Source organism: Accipiter gentilis, chromosome 9, assembly GCF_929443795.1.
Source record: "Accipiter gentilis chromosome 9, bAccGen1.1, whole genome shotgun sequence".
Taxonomy (NCBI): domain Eukaryota; kingdom Metazoa; phylum Chordata; class Aves; order Accipitriformes; family Accipitridae; genus Astur; species Astur gentilis.
The window spans coordinates 6,297,218-6,313,479 of NC_064888.1; the positions used below are offsets into that span (position 1 = coordinate 6,297,218).

The 16,262-nt window shown below is 37.6% G+C and overlaps 1 protein-coding gene across 7 annotated transcripts in view; it reads left to right on the forward strand.

The window, feature by feature from the left end:
- The window catches only part of PCDH15 (protocadherin related 15), an 858,619-nt gene that overhangs the window by 118,262 nt on the left and 724,095 nt on the right, over positions 1-16,262 (forward strand). For all 7 annotated transcript variants that reach the window (XM_049810552.1, XM_049810540.1, XM_049810547.1 and 4 more), the window contains one exon: positions 12,624-12,875. The gene's annotated coding sequence lies outside the window, so the exon portion shown is untranslated. The remainder of the gene's footprint in view (positions 1-12,623; positions 12,876-16,262) is intronic.

Here is a 16,262-nt window from a genome sequence, read left to right on the forward strand (position 1 = left end):
TGCAAGCATCTATGATGTGTTTTTGTTTTAGCAAGCATTCAGAGAACAAGTTTTTATTCTGTGGGTATCTATATTCATGCAGGCACAGGGTATTCATGTCCAAACAAGGATATTTGCTGTTAAATAGAAATCCAACTTAGAGCTGATATTATTGGTCGTTCAGACATTTGTATGGAAAGTGACAATGTCATGTAATTTAGGTGACTGCATATAATAATATGCAATATGAAATAGCAGATGACCAGAGTGAACACTGTTCAGATGTGAAAATGAATTATTTGCCTATTTTGTAAATGCTTTAAAACCTTCTCTGACTCTGAGGTGCTCTAATACACAAAAGGCCAAACATAATCAGATGACTTAATAATTATGAATGGTTTTACTGGAGCACATAATGAGCTTTCAGGTGTTATAGAGGAAGGTTTATTATTTATAGCGGAGTAGAACCAAGAAAAATAAACCTGTTTGTGGGACGGTGCTTTGCAATTAAAATACTACACAAGACTGGAGACTGATTCTGATCTCTGCCAAAGCTATCTCTATAACCTTCAGCAAATTAATTAGACCTCTAGTCTCGGTTGAGCCTAGAATTTAGATGCTGGGCTTTGAGAGCCAGATATCCTGAAAGGGAAGAACCTACATCCCCAGATAATCTATCTCTGTTTTGCACGTTCTCAGTATTTATTCTCTTTCATGTGCTTGTGTATTTATGTGCATATACCAACCTGTTGTTGCTGACTTGAAGATATTCTGGCCCCGGTATAACTGATGTGAACAGGGAATTATCTTCATTGACAAAAGGGGTGAAGGGATATGCCAGTCCAGAGTTTACAGTGCATTTGGGTGAAGACTGGAACAAGGTTTGGGGGTGTTTTGGGAGCAGAAACCAGGTGTAGTGGTTGACAGTGATTAAAGAGCAGGGCTCAGGCTTGCAGGGGTCAGACAGCATCAATCTGGAGCAGTGCTGTGTCCAAAGAGCATCTGAGTGGATCCTGCCATGTTGGGTGGCAGTGGAAATCACCAGTGGAGTCACAAACCAGTTCTCCAGTTAATGCTTTGTCCAGTGGTTGAGGCTGACCAAGGAAAACGGCAAGGCTGAGTGTGATCTTTACTTTTTTTTTCCTTCTTACTTTCACAGTGTTTATATACTCACATTTCATATTGAATGCTGTAGTTGCCTCACAACCGCTTTAAGCTCAAGATGGAGGGTGGTTCTCAGCTACTCTTGGATGCTACTTTATTTTTGTGCCTTTCCATCATTTTTAGGGTTCTTCACTTGAAAAGCAGATACCTGTATGGCAGTATGAGTTTAGATGAAGCATGTAATAAAACTTTCTCAGAAAATTCTCACAACCTCCACACACTTAGGCAGCTGAGGAGCCAGATGTAGAGTCGTAGGGTCTTTCTCCAACATAACTTTTTGAGTCTCCTCTTAGACCCATGTAAACTCTTCGTATCTTGGAGCAAATTTCCCCAGCCTAATTACAGGCCACGCAGGAAAAGCCACTGCCTTTTGTTCATCTTGAACTGTTGTCTGATGTCCCTCTAGCTCTGATCCTGAGAGGGACAGTGAGCATCAGGTTGGGCTTTCACCCTTTCTGTCTTGCTCTGGATTTGCTAGACCTCTGTCATCCCTTTTCTGAGACATCTGTCTCTCCTGACTCAAAGTTCCCAGCTTTCTTGCCCTTCCTTGAACTGTTTATAAGTCTATATAATATGCTTTTTTGAGGTGGGAGAATCAGAATTATGTAGAAGTATGCACTGTGGGTTCTATACAGAAACACTTTTTTTTTCCTGTTTCCTACTCTGTCTCTAATTATTTCAATTTTTCTCTGACTATCAAGGAGTCTGAGCCAATCTTGTTGTAGAACTAATAGTTGCAGCCCCACATTATCATTCCTGCATATTAGTATTCAGCACAGTGTCCATCATTTCGTATGTAAAGCCGGGATTTTTTTTTCCCCGGGTACATCGCTCTACGTTTATTCCCGTTGCATTCCATCTATCATTTTGATTGCTCAGTCACTGAAACATGGAAGGTCCATCTGCAGATCTTTGCAGGTGGTCCTCATCTTTACTTTCTTAACTACCTTAGTATCATCCACAGAATGTCACCTTCCTAGTCACTCTTTTCTCAGACTAATTATGAATATGTTGAACAGCACAGCTCCTAGCTTGGCTGTCTGCAAGACTGCCCTGGTGAGCTGACTCTGCTGTGAAACCTTTGACCATTTAATCCTACCTTCTGTTTCCTATCTCTATAGCCAATTATTTATCCATGTGAAGACCTTAACTTTTCTCCAGGTTTTTTTTCAGTTTCCATAAATGGAGGCATTGTTGACTTTTGTGGAGGGACTCAGATGGAGACTTGGTGAAAACCGTCTGGCTCATAAGAATAGAGTTCTTAGATTATTGATGTAAGATAAATTTTTATTTAGTGATTATGTCTACCTTTAAAATAGCCAGCATGCTAGGGATATAATAGCTTCTGTTTTATTGTATTTTAAACTCTAATATGTCTTCATTTCCTCATGTTTTTGGGTTTTATGACTACAATAAAAAGGGTCTTGTAAAATTATTTTTATCTGTAATATACATTTCCATTTATAGAGGGGCCGTTGACATCCTCCACTGTTAGGTACAGTAGTCTCGTATGAAGGAGATTTAATTTTGTTTCTTATCTAAGTTGTCACATTAGATATACGGTGCACATACTCCTTCCATTCATGATATTTAATTTTTTTTTAATACCTAAACTGACATTTAGATACAAAGAATAAACTTACTTGGCTATTTCTCAATATCCTATGAGAGCTACATCAAGGATCACATTTGAAGTACTGACATTTCCAGCAACAATAGCCGTATTGTAAACCCACTGGATATGTTGACAAAGTCAAATTTTGTTAGGAAAATATGTATAAAAATTATTTGTAATAAAAGCAGGGAGAGGGAGGGGCATTAGCAAAGTACTGTCAATCCCACCCACTCAGCAGCTATATGAAATCTGGCATTTCTCTGCTGAATTGACTGTGGCATAGTTAATACTGGAGAAATGCCAGAAAATTATTTGAAATCTCTTTTTGAATCTGAAATGTGGAGGCACCAGGCAGCGGATTCCCTGAAGACAGTGAGCAGAAAAGCTGTCTGCACAGCAGACAGAGAAATCATCATTCTTAGCACAGGTATATTTTAGATTCTCTCAACCTGGTGAATAGACTCAATATAGAATATATTAATTGCTGGTACAATAAGAACTACTAAGAAACCCTAGATTTCCACCCATGATTAAGGGTGATTTCAATAATCTTTATTTTGATTGTTGCTTTCAGAAATGTTTTATCCATAAAATTCAAGTTAAATATCATGTCAGAGGTAAACTATTTGTTTCTTTGCACCCAGTTGACATTATAAAGTGTTCATGATCTGACTAAATACAAGTATTGTCAAAAACGTATATGATAAACCAGGTACTTAGACTAATAGAAAGGTTTCATTCTTTAACCAGCTGCCACCTTTGGTGTTGCTCTGAAAAAAAAAAAGTGTGGAAGTTAAAGAACTGTCAGATTAAAGAGAACAACCTTGTAAAGAGGCATAACATCCTCAGTTTTCCCTGCTTGGCATCTGCGGTGCCTCTGCTCTGTTTACCAGCTGTCACTGACGACTCAGCTGAGAAATGGGAGATTACACAGTACCCATTGTTCCTTGGAATAACCACAGGAAGATATTTCTTTAATATTTTGTTTACTAGTTAGCACGGACAGCTAAACTTAGAGCCTTCAAACTTAGTGCAAAATGCAGGGGATGGAGGGTGTTATCTACAGGAAATTCCAATATTTATTTTGATTCATTGCAACTTGGATGAAAAGTTTCAATCTCAAAAGGTATTATAGACAGCTTGCAAGAGTTTAAATATTTTGGGTTTTGTTTTGAAATGTGATTTTTTTTTTTATTTTTTTTATCCTGGCTCCAGGTTAAACACTTTTTCTGAACTAAATTAGAAGCAGAAAACATACTAAGAATGTTAAAGTTCACATTTAAGTAGAATACAATAAAAATTGTACAGTCCAACTTGTAGATTGCCATAGAATCTTTAACTGACATAACTTCAGTGTTTTGTGTTATACGTGGAACACAAAATCTGTCAGACAATACATTTAACAAGGAAAAGAGAGAAAATACTGAATATACTTGCAGTACATTTCATGCTGTTCTTGAAAACTTAATTTTTACTTGTCTCAATGTTTTTTATATGGTGAGGTAGTATAACAAAACAAGCTTATGTATATTTATGTATATAAGCCATCCCATGTCTCTGTGTGTGCTCTTTGGAAACAGCGTAATTTGTTGTTATTGCTGAAGCAGAAAAATCTGTGGGATGTCTAATATGCAGTTCTCGGAAAGCAATTCCGTTGAGTGGCAGGAAGAGAATCTAGCTGGTTATGCCACTTCGGAAGTGTATGTGGCTTTACAGCTCTTGATTTGAGTTTGTCTGTAAAATGGGTATATGACTCATCTTACTTCATTGGTATCTCAAAGCTTATCCTGTAAGGCATTTCAGTATTCTTCAAAGAAATGTCTGACATTTGTAAACATAAAACAGATGGCGGACAATGGACTTAGATTAAAATACAAGTAGATACTCAGATGTAGAATGGGATGAAAACCAGTTACACCTGAAAATCTCTTGCCCCTGCCTTAAATGACTTAATAGGCTGACTGCAGTTGGTGGTTGTTTTGAAACTGTACCCTACTAGTGTAGAGCAAAACCCCATCATTAAATATTTAAAGACTGTGAAGACCTTGATAAGTTTATGGAATAACTGATAGTGGCATTATCTGCTCTGAAGGCACATCTGTGATAGATAATTTTAAGCAGACACAGGGCATTTAACTTTTTTTCTAATATTTCCCATCACACACACTAAGAAATGGCAACAGGACTGCAGATCCGGAAGAAAGTGGGCTGTAGAAAGCTTTCTTCATCACTTTAAGACTTTTAAATAAATCAGCTCATGGGATTATTGTGGTCTGATTTAATACCTGCTTCAAGGCAACATAAAAACACAATATGTTTTTAGTACTGCTACAGATTATATATTTCAATACAGCATATTTTTATTTATGTCTTGGTGGCACTGGAAGAGATTGACGGTAAGTGGTGTAGAATTAAGTGACAGCCTACCTATTATGTGCATCCCATATTTCAAGCTAAATGGTCAGGCTGATGTTAGAGAGCTTTGTCAATGTCTTGCTGATGCCCACTGTGTTATTTTCTTTCTTTCTAGTTTGCTTTTTTTTAGTCCTGGTGTTTTGTCTAAGGATTTCTTTTGGTTGTGCAATGAAGAAAATAGTAATCTTCAGCAGGTAGCTTTAAAAGCTTACAGTATAGGCCTGGTTTTCAAATCTTTGCTAGGGTCAGAATTTGAACCATTACCTCACATATGTAGTTTCATAATATATGATGTGCTTTAAGGAATTTCAGAATCTTCCTGACCTGAATTTTGCCAGTAGGATTTACTTTTAGAAGCGTGGAAGTTAGGAAGACTATTCCTATGTGTAACATGCCTGTGAACAGTAATCTTGCTTCAAGGGGTAGATTATAGCTGTAGTTATAAAACTTAGCTCTAGTCTTGGAGTTAAAATGGAAGAAATAACATAATGGATCTGCCTAGTCTCAGCTGCTGCTGGCTGCTGTTTACTGCTTTACCTGCTCCCTTTCTGCCCAGTTCAACATCATCTCCATTTTGGCAATTATTAACTAGATTATTTCAAAATGTACTATTCCTAGCTAACTTTTTTGGCTATATCAACTGAAAATATAGCTATTGTTGGTGAGGTGTTTTTTTAAAAAAAAACCCAACCAAACAGTAAAACAAAAAAACCACAACCACCCCCTCCCCAAAAAAACCCCAATCAACCAAACCCCCAAAACCAGCCAACCAAAACAAAACAAAAAAACCCCAAACCCCATGTTGCTGTAGTTGCACTGAATGGTACTGTAAATCAAATATTAGTCAAAGAGATATATTCCTTTTTGTATTCTTTGGGGAGTTAAATGTCTGTGGTACAGTATTGATGAAGAAGCCTGTATCATGCTAGGGGGAAAGTGGAATCTGTAGTTGGTATAAATGGATAATGTTAATTAAGAAATCAAGTATGCAGATTGGGCTCACCTCTAAAGAAAAAAGATCATTTGGCATTTTTCTGTTAATGAAGAATTTTTACATTAAGTTGAAAAAAGACTTGGCATGAAGCAGATGTAATTAGTAATGAGATGCAGGCAGCATTCTGGGAGGAAGATTTCTTGCCAGAACATACACTTGGAGAGAACAAATAGGAGATACAAAAATTGAATCGGGAAACTCTGCTCCTTGAAAATGTTTCTTTCCATGTCGTTGCTACTCTTTGTTTGGATTTGGATACCATCACCCAGGTTCTCTTTTTGATTCTGTACCCATGTGTGTTACTTTGGCAACGCAGGTCTGAAGATGGAACAATGCTAGTATGACATCAGAGGGAGCCATGTTGCACTTTCAGGCCTTGGATGTGGTTTGTTCCGGAGCTCGGGCTTCAGACCTTTGTGTTCAAGCTCAAACTGAAGACCTCTTCAGAGCTCCCAGGGTAAATCTGTTCAGTCTGGAAACAGGGCATGCTTCTCGGCATCAGGAGGGGCCCCAGTTCTCCTCCTTTTCACTCGGTAAAGCCAGCTGCCTGCAGAGAGAGGTGTGAGAGCTTCCTGAGCAGTAGAGTGGGCAGAGTTCACTGCCCACAGGACATGAAATTGTACAAAAATGATGATCTACCTGGGAAGTTGCCACCACTCGGCAGAGTTGTGCACGTACTTTATTTACATTTCTTCCTCCTTTCCTCTTTACTCTGATCTTTCTGAAAAGTTAATTAGTCTGGTTGTTCTCATCACGTTTGGCTTTCTTGCATGTGTTTGAGTATCTTTCCAGGCACCTTTGGGAGGCTGACTATAAGGGAATCGTCTGGATGGGTCCATCTTAAAGTTACAGGCTTTGTTCATTTTTCATGTTAACATATTTCGGAGCAGGATAAGAATTGTTTGTTCTGTTCTCAGTAAATCACTCCATAAAGTTTTGTTTTTCTGATTTGAAAACAACCCTGGATTTCTCCCCAAATGAGGTTCATGCATTTGCATTATGAAACTTTCATTCCTTTTTACAGTTGATAATGCCTGAGAAAATAAATCAATTAAAGGTTACTGGAGTAGTGAAGTGTGCAGTTCTGTTGTAACTGAATCCAGAAGTGTCACTAGGCTTAATGAGATGATTTGTCTCTACCAGTATAGGGTTGTTTTTTGTCATTTATGTTCATTAACCTTTTACTTTAAAATTGATCAAATTATAGTACATCTTCCCATAGGAAGCATCCTCATTAAAATAGTTAACTTTTTATAAGAAAAATAGCTTCTGGTGTTCGGACCCCGTTTTATTTTGTATACTTTTAGCCAGTTGTTAGGAAACATGCTCTTTGACCAACCTTGGCAATTCCCATCCTTAAATTTCACAGTTTTAATTTGGTTTTGGACAATTTTTAGTATATGTAGTAGTTTTGTAATGTCAGTACTAGTTAAAAATTATTTTAGTAAATATGTGGAATGTTAAGGAATATGCATCTGATTAAACACTCTATACTATGTTTGCTAGGGTCCAAATATACCCATGTATTTCCAATTCATTAGCATCACTTAATTTATGTTTTGGGAACCCTAGTCTGCAAAGTTTATAGTGTTTAAGCACCAGCATGATTTTTTTTTTATTTTTTTATTTTTTTCTCTCGAGTTCTGTGAAGTGATTTTGCTAAGTTTTCTTGTTCTCCCTTTTAGGCAGAATGACCCCAGCTTTGATTTTTCTGATACTTCACGTGATTTCAGCAATCCTTACTAATTAACCGAAGCCCTTTGTATCCTGGACGTGTGGTGGTTGAGGTGGTTACTGTAGTGCTGAATTGGCCAGCAAGAGGAGCTTTTGGTGGAACTTGGGCCTGGGCCTAAGCCTGGGCAAGTGCAATACTTCCAGGGGTGGTGATTGAACCCTGCATCTTCGCAGGAGGATCTCTGGATTGCTGTCCATATTCTATGTACTCCTGTAAATGATGCGGGAACTGTATACAGTGATTAATAGAAGCCAAGTGCTGACAGTACTGGGGATAGTCCTTCAACCTATTTTTAAATCTATGTAGTGCAGCAATACCAAAATAGTACATTTTGGATGCAAAAGGCTTGCATAAGGCTTCAAGAACATAGCACAGGGCCAGGCCCAATGCCATGTAAGTAACCAGTCCTTTCTCTACTGTCCCACCAAAGAGGCAGGCTGTTATGTGCAGCTCTTTATCTGGTTACTGGGGAAAGAAATGATATTCCTCAAACAAGTTCCTCAGCATACAGTTAAATACTTCTTGTTCCCCTTTAATGTTGGAGTCCTTAAACCCCTGCAGCGTTTCCAAGACCTCATCTACAGACAGGGTCATGATTTTTATTCAACTGTGAATGAATTTTAGACTGCTATTTTACTCATAATCCCTTTAGATACAAACTGTTGACCAAGTCTGGGACTAGGAGTTGATCCAGCCACACCTAGAGTCTGACAGGAGTTTAGAAAGCAAGGGGGTCTTCTCTGAACCTTGTGACTCAACGGGAAAGTCTTCCTTACCCTTTCCAACATTTCCTTTTACCCTATTATGTTTTTGGTCTCTACATACATAAGTTTAGTTTGATTCTGATTTAATTTTCCTGTGTGCATTCCATCCATGTACTAAGTAATAGAGTAAGCCTTGCTGACAAATTCTGTGAATTCACATTTTTATACAAATTTCTATTAAGTCATTTTTCTTTAATACAATTGGAAGTGATTCTTTAAGTGATTCAAAACTCTCTCATTTTTTTTAATTCCCCCCACGACAACATGTATTTGATGGAAATATGAAAGGATCTGACAGTCATTTGCTTCTTAGTCGTATAGCAATATTTGGTGTTTTTCTTAAGATCATACCTTCTGGATTTACTTGATTAAATGAGACTCTTGCTGCTTAGATTTCTGGGAAGTTGAGCAGTGGATCTGAAAGTTTCTCTAAGACAGAAATTCTCAGTGTTCCTTCCAAAGAGGCAGGAGCTGAGCATCCTTACATCCCAGGGCATTGGTGGAGTCTGTAGTGCTGGTGGTTAGACTGGTCTGGTGGTAGTCTCAGTCTTAGATTTGTTTTACTAGGATTTCAAGGTATCCAGGTGTTTTTTTTACGTTTTCTGTCTTGTATAGACTATTGCTGTATTAGGGAACCAGATACTGCATTAAAGAAGTGAGCTAATGAGTTACTGCTAGTAAAAATTATTAAAATGAGGTAGTAAACACTTGTAAGATGTGCAGTCAAATAGCTGTTGCATTTATGTCAACTGAAAAACAGATTCCTAGTCCTTTTGTAATTGCGATTGTACTACAGTTATGTCATCCCTTTCATTGTGAAAGACTGAGCTTCTAGTATCATTCTCCTCTTTACTGATGTGATCCCTTAGCAATTGCTCTTCTGAAAACTTTTGAACCTTTGCACTTTGTAGGCTGCTTTACTCTCTTCTCTCCTGCCCAAATTTCTTGCTCTAGGGCAAGTATTCAAGGACTTTCTTGACCACTTACTTGCTGAACCAAAACCTTTGAGCCTACAGATAGAGAAGAAAAGATGAATCAGACAGGGAAGGCTGGTGGGTGAAAATAGGGAAGAAAAGAAATGCCTTGGTGTTAAAGCCTCTCTTTCCTCCCTCACACATATGAAGAACAGAAGAAAAGTATGTCTGCATGTGGATTTAAATAGGGACAATGCCTAGAATCCAGTGTTCCTGGAAAAAGTAATTCAATTTCTCTAATTTTTCATATGTTTGTTGAATTAAAGCAGACTTTTAGATACTTTGTGTCAGGAAAAATACTGGAAAGGTCTCTTTCTTCTAATTCTCTTCTGTTTGTTTTTCTTCTTACAGGACGATTTAATAAGGCAGTTTGGTAATCCTGCAATTTGAGAATCATAATTTACTTGATCTTGTCTGTCTTTTTTTTAAATGGATTTTCTTCTCTAATACTGCTTTTCTCCCGCAGTCCTTGACATATTTCTAAGAATTCTGACTCGCCTTAAAATTTTTTATTAATGTTAGCACACTTGAGCAGTGGAAGATTGCCAGAGATGTGAAGGAACAGTGGGCTAAATGTCACTTGTCTGGAGAAAAGGTTCTGTGCAATTTGTGGTGGTTTTTCTTTTTCATAGCACTGATAACCAGAGGAGAATATTGGTGAATATTTTTGATGGAAAGTGAGTCTTGGAGAGTCAGCCTTTTTTGGGGAGGAATCTTTTTCTTTGAACTGTAAAACATTTGACACAGAGGTGATACATGCCTGTATACGTACGTGTGCGTTTTGTACAAAGGCTATAATCAAAGATATTTTTTTTAAGTGAGGAATTCAGAGACTCAGAAGTTCTGGATGTACCATTTCTTTATTCTTCCCTCTTTGGTATTCAGCCTAAGGCAGGAGCCTTCTGGAGCAAAGGAACGTGATTCCAGATGATTTTATGATAAACATGTACATCAGAGGTGAATTAAGTTTGCACCAGTAACTATAAATCTGATGTTTCCAACACCTTGATTGTGAGACTTCACTTCTTAAATGTTCTTTTGCTGTATCTTTTTGTGGGTAATTTTGTTTAAGAAGCTTTAGAAAAGTTGTATTACATACTGCTGAATATATTTAGGAGCAGGATCGGTTTTCTTGTGAACTGTTTTTGAACTTCATGATTATTAGAGTTTTCAACATATGACCAGTGTTTGAGGAATATTGTCTGTTATTCAAGTGGCTCCAATTTTCTTTGTCAAACAACTGGGGTTTATTGTTCTTCATCACCATCTCCTTAAACAGGCATCTTAACTCATCCCTATGATAAAGAATTAAAGACCTAATTCCTGATTATCTGCTGAGGTTTTGTAGCAGTTTTAGCATATTTGTGAATATAAAGTAATTTGGAAGCTGAATACTTGTTTCAGGCATGATTTTCTGCATTGTTAAAGCAGCTCTACCCTTTTTCCCTACCAGCAAAACTCATAGGTTGTGTTCCTAAGGTTTTCAGCCATAGCATTGCACGGTTTTCTTTCTCTCCCCATTTAGACCAATGCTTTTTCTTATTTATCTATGAAAAGTGTGTTGCAAATCAATTTTTTTTTTTTTTCATTAAGAAAAAGCTATTGAAAGAAAGAACTCATTGGCCCAGTAGTTCATCCTCTGCTTCTGCATTGGTTTGTACAGCAGCTCTCTGCTGCTCAGCTCGAGGCTTCTGTGCCCACTGCAGCTCCCCAGGCTGGCAAAGCCTGTTATTGTAGTGTCCTGCGAAGGGGCTGCTGCTTACTGTCTGAGCTGTGCTCATGGGGTAGTGTCCCGTTGGGGAAAGAAACAGTGCTCAGGTGATAGTGTTTTCTAAAAGAAATTGCAAGTGGTGATAACTATTGGTTCAACATAATCTGTTCTTCACTTGCAGAGCATATTATGTGTGGATGTGATTGGCCTCACTTGACAGACTGGGTTATATGTTAATTCATCCTTGACTTTGCTGTAATCACTTTTGGTGGTTTTGAAGTGCAGCAAAAGCTTCCCTGTTTATGACTGCTAAGACTGCTGACGCGCACCACTGTGCTGTTTGCCTGTGGTATGTGGGTGAAGCACCGTGGCTCAGTAGAAATCATCAGCTGTGCATTAATTGGATGTTAAAAATGTATTAAAGTATATTTCACTTAGCTTTTCCTGGATTGAAACTATTACAGTTTCAAGATGCATATTCCCAAATATTTTTAAGAAATTTCAACTCCTACATTAAGAAAGAATAATATTTAAACCGAACAAGTCTTGCACTTTCTGTTTTCTTCAGTATTTTTGAAACGACTCCACAAAATGATTTTTATTTAAAGTGCATTTTTGTTCTGATGAGAATATACAAGAAATGTTCCCATTGTGTTTTCTGTATTCTGATGTATGCTGTTGGACATCTGTTTAGTATGTATTGGGGTTTACTGAAGAAACGCAGGGGTTTAAGCTGTAATTCATGAAAAGTAGTAAGACCTTAGGGGTGTTTTTCCACATCTGAAAAATAGCTCATGGAGCAGAACTCTTTTTCTAGAAAAACTGCAAGGATTTTCATAGCAGCTTACTGCCAGTCTAAAATCTCTAGAAAGAGAAGACATTTGGTTGGGGGAGAATGGAAGTGAAGTCCTTTATTTGATCTTTAGAGGAACGATTGTTTTACAAGGTACTTCCCTTGGAATCACTCAGGCTAACAAGTTCTGTGCTGAGCATTGCTCTGTATCCAGCTTACCCTGTACGATTGCTTATCTGATGCTAGTCTTGCTTCCTCTTCTGAATTTTCTTGTCATCTTCTGAATGTTTTCATGCTTTTGAAACAAGTTTTCAGTAATAACCTGAATTCATGGATTGTCTTATTTCTTCAGACTACTCTGATCATTCCAGCTTTTCAATGTTCTATTCTCACTCTGGCAGTGTGATGGGGATCTCTGAAGCTGACCACCCTGTGCTGTGTCCACGTGCCCTGCCTTATTCCGACTTTCTCGTTCACAGGGCTGATGCATGGGCTTCTTACCGGCTTCAGCACTGCAAGTAACACGATGAATACTGTGGAGAGGGAGTAAAAGAAGTGAGCTGCTCTATGGATAATGCATTGGGTTCTCCTGCACATACATAGAATAAGGTCCAGCTAGCAAGCCAGAAGTGAGGAAGTTGTGGAAGAAGATTTCTCAGAGAAGCAGAAGGGATATAGTACAGCTGGAGTTTTTATTTTTATTGGAAGCCATATCTGTCCAGGATTGAAAGGTGAGATTTCTTGTTTGGTTATTTATTTTTTTTTTATTTCATTTTTGGTTTATCTGTTAGATACAGGGAAGATGGTTTGGGGGGGACGGGGTGGGGATTGGTTTTTTGGGTTTTTTTGTTTGTTTGTTTGGGTTTTTTTTTTTTTTTTTTTTTTTTTTTTTTTTTTTTTTTTTACAAAAAAGAAATTGGTGAAAGTTATCTGAAGAAGCACATGTTAATTTGCTTTAGTTTGGTCACTTTACTTAGAATTTGGGTTTAGGGCAGTTCTAGTGATCGAATGTCCTTGGAACAAAAATTTCCAAGGAGATGACTCTTACCTGACAGCTTAGTGAAGAGAACTGGAGGGGTGCAGAGACTGAATAAAATGCTTGAAAGCTGGAGGCAGATTGGAATGACAGAAAGGAACATGACAAGATCCTTGACAGAAGGCTGAAATCAGACAAATACAGAATAGAAACAGGGCGTAAGAATGAGGTATTAGAAAAATAGTTTGAAGACGAGATCAGTTATCCTGTTACTTGATGCTTTTAAATCAAAATTTTATAGAATTCAACAAATACCACCACGGAGCTAGCTAAGACATTCTTAACTATGGTTTGCAGGGCATGTCCAAACAGATGACAGTAGTGGTCCCTTCTAGCTTTTTTCTTATCTGTTTGAAGCAGGTAGAAAGCATCCTTTATGTGGTTTAAATTGTGGTGTATAAAATTATAGCTGGCAATTAGAGGGAGGGAAGAAGGTTGTTGTAAGGATAGAGAAATCGTTAGGAAGACCACGTGAATTGTCCTGTGAACATGAGAAACTGTGTTCCTCTTGTTATGTTTTAAATGGGAAGTGTCTGATGGTGGAGGGCACAGCATGTAGAAGGGGAGAGGGAAAAGGGCAGTGAAGCACATCAGGTAGAAACAAAGTGCTGGGAAGGGCACCAAACTGAAAAGTTGACCTAATTCTGCATTTTACTGGTAAAATAACCTTTTTCTGGATCCAGTGACAAAAGGTAGATGTTTCACATTAAGTAATTTTTTAAGTGTGTCATTTAAGTATTTGCTCATTGGGTGGTTGCCTGAAAGGCTGCTAACACTGCTCTGTAGGCAATGTGTGTTATTAAATGTTATAAAAGATTTACGGTTTGTGATCTTGATAATCTCAGTAGTACAATCTGAGCTTTATTTGTGGTATCATCTAAAACTTGATGTAATTAATTCCACTGCGTAAGATTAACTATATTCACATCCATTTCCTTTGTCAGTCAACCTGATTAACTAACTTCCATGCTATTGATTCTCTGTGGGATATCTAACTACATACAAATGACAACACAAAGGTTTGGATTTTTTAAAAATTATAAGTAATCTTTTAGCGTACGCTCTTTAGTTGATATTCCTTCTGCTAAGGTTTGTCCCACGAACTTGTTAAGTCTAGCTTATGGACAAGAAAAATACTGTGGATGTTTTTATGATTGTACTTGTGCTTTCAGTTACAAAGGGTAGTCAAACAACCTATTAGTAGTAAACTCTGACTGATTTGTGGCAGGAGTAGAGCAGCAAAACCTTCTCAGCATCATGAACTAATGAAAGCTTGTATATAAAATTTAACAAGTTGATCCTGTTGCCTGGTAGGTTAATGTGCTAGGTATTATCTAGGCAGTAAATTTCCTCATTTTTGTGGAGGAAACAGGGTTAGAATTGACCTAGTTAGAAAATTTTAGGCTACTTTTTATGTCACTGTTTTAGCAGCATGTCTCAAAATAACATTCCTTTGCAAAGCGATGACACAACAAACCCCAGAAAATTCAAACTGAACAGGCTAATCTTTATCACTAGTTTACATTTAACTTAATTTTGTAAAGACTAACTAGGATTAAATTGTATCAAGGCTGTATTTGTTGGGCAAAACTACAAACCTCAAGGAATTTTGACAAGTTATTGAGGTTTTTCTATTTATCATTATGATTTTTTTTCTCCAAGTTTAAATTTAGAGCAGAACATTCACAAATAGGAAAGTTTAAAAATATTTATTCTGTTAAGCAGTAAGCATTGACCCACTCTAAAATATGAATCATCCCAACTAACTGAAGAAATCATTCTGTATTTTTTTACAAAGAGAAGGCTATTCTCCTGAGCTTTCATTCTACATATTTGCTTCTGAAAGTAGAATCAAATTTCCCAGTTGTTCTGCTGGATTGGATTGGACGCTATTCTTAGGTTTAAAATAATTTTTTTTAAAAAAAACTAATTTTTGAGAATTATTTTTCTCACCAGTTGCTCAGTTCATTACTGAATGGATAGTACCCTCCTGTCTCTATTTGTAGACAATAAATAGCACATCTATTCAGACAATCAAAACCAGGGTGTCAAGGGAAATGCTCCAGTCTTCACAAATGTGCTTATGAGCTGGGACTCAGCTTCCCAGAATTTGCATTTGTAAGCAGCATGACCTGCACCAACAAGACTTTGACCGTTTTATTGAGAGAAAAGATCTTGGTCCACAGCTGCCATCTGAGAGCAGAGAGATAAGATTCCAGAAATACTGTTTTACCAGCTGTATCTTTCTGCAGAAGTTACAGATCTTTATCAGTTCTTTTCTGTCATTACTATGTGGATGTCCTGAGAGTGGCAATCTCCTTTTTTGTTCTGTCTTTTTTTTTTCCTTTTTTAATTAAAAAAAAAAAAAAAAAAAGTTTTTTTCAGTCTCTTGCTCTTACTACTAGAGGTTACCTTGTCCTTGATCAAGCTTTAAAAATAACAACAAAAAACAACCAAACAACCAAACCAAAACAAAAACCCCAAAACACAACCACCAAGAAAAACCCCCTCGTTTGTCCACCCCAACTTCCTAACCAGTTATGGAAGAGAATTTCTGTGAATTTTAAGTCATTTCAGCTAGTTATAGTTTCAGTCTGCTTTTAGCTGAATATTTCTGTATGGAGTGAAAAACCCCAAACCTTGTGTCTATGGTGAATCTGCTTTTGTATTTCATTTTGGACTTTTTGAGAGAGGAATGCCTAGAGTCTAGGGCACTTGCTGCTTTTTATTTCTGTGGAAATGCAAAGTGGTAGAAGCACACTCTGCAGCACTGAAGTGGTTTGGCCTGCAGGCGTGCTGCTGGGGGTTGTGCTGTCTCAGGTACGGTCTCTTGGGTCCTTATTTTCTGATCAGGTTGCAGCATTGCAAGCAAGATGCAGTGAAGTCCAGATGTGTGTTTTGCAGAAAGCTGAGGGTGCTCAGGGCTCGATCAGGTCTGTTTTCAAGAACCAATTCACAAGAGTTAACACTGTTTCTTTGTGGGGTGAAAATGTAAGGATTATCTGTTGTTGGATTATATTCATTAGGGAAAAGCAAAGATGTTTGTGGATATGGTATATGTTTCTGAAGATTGGAGGAATGT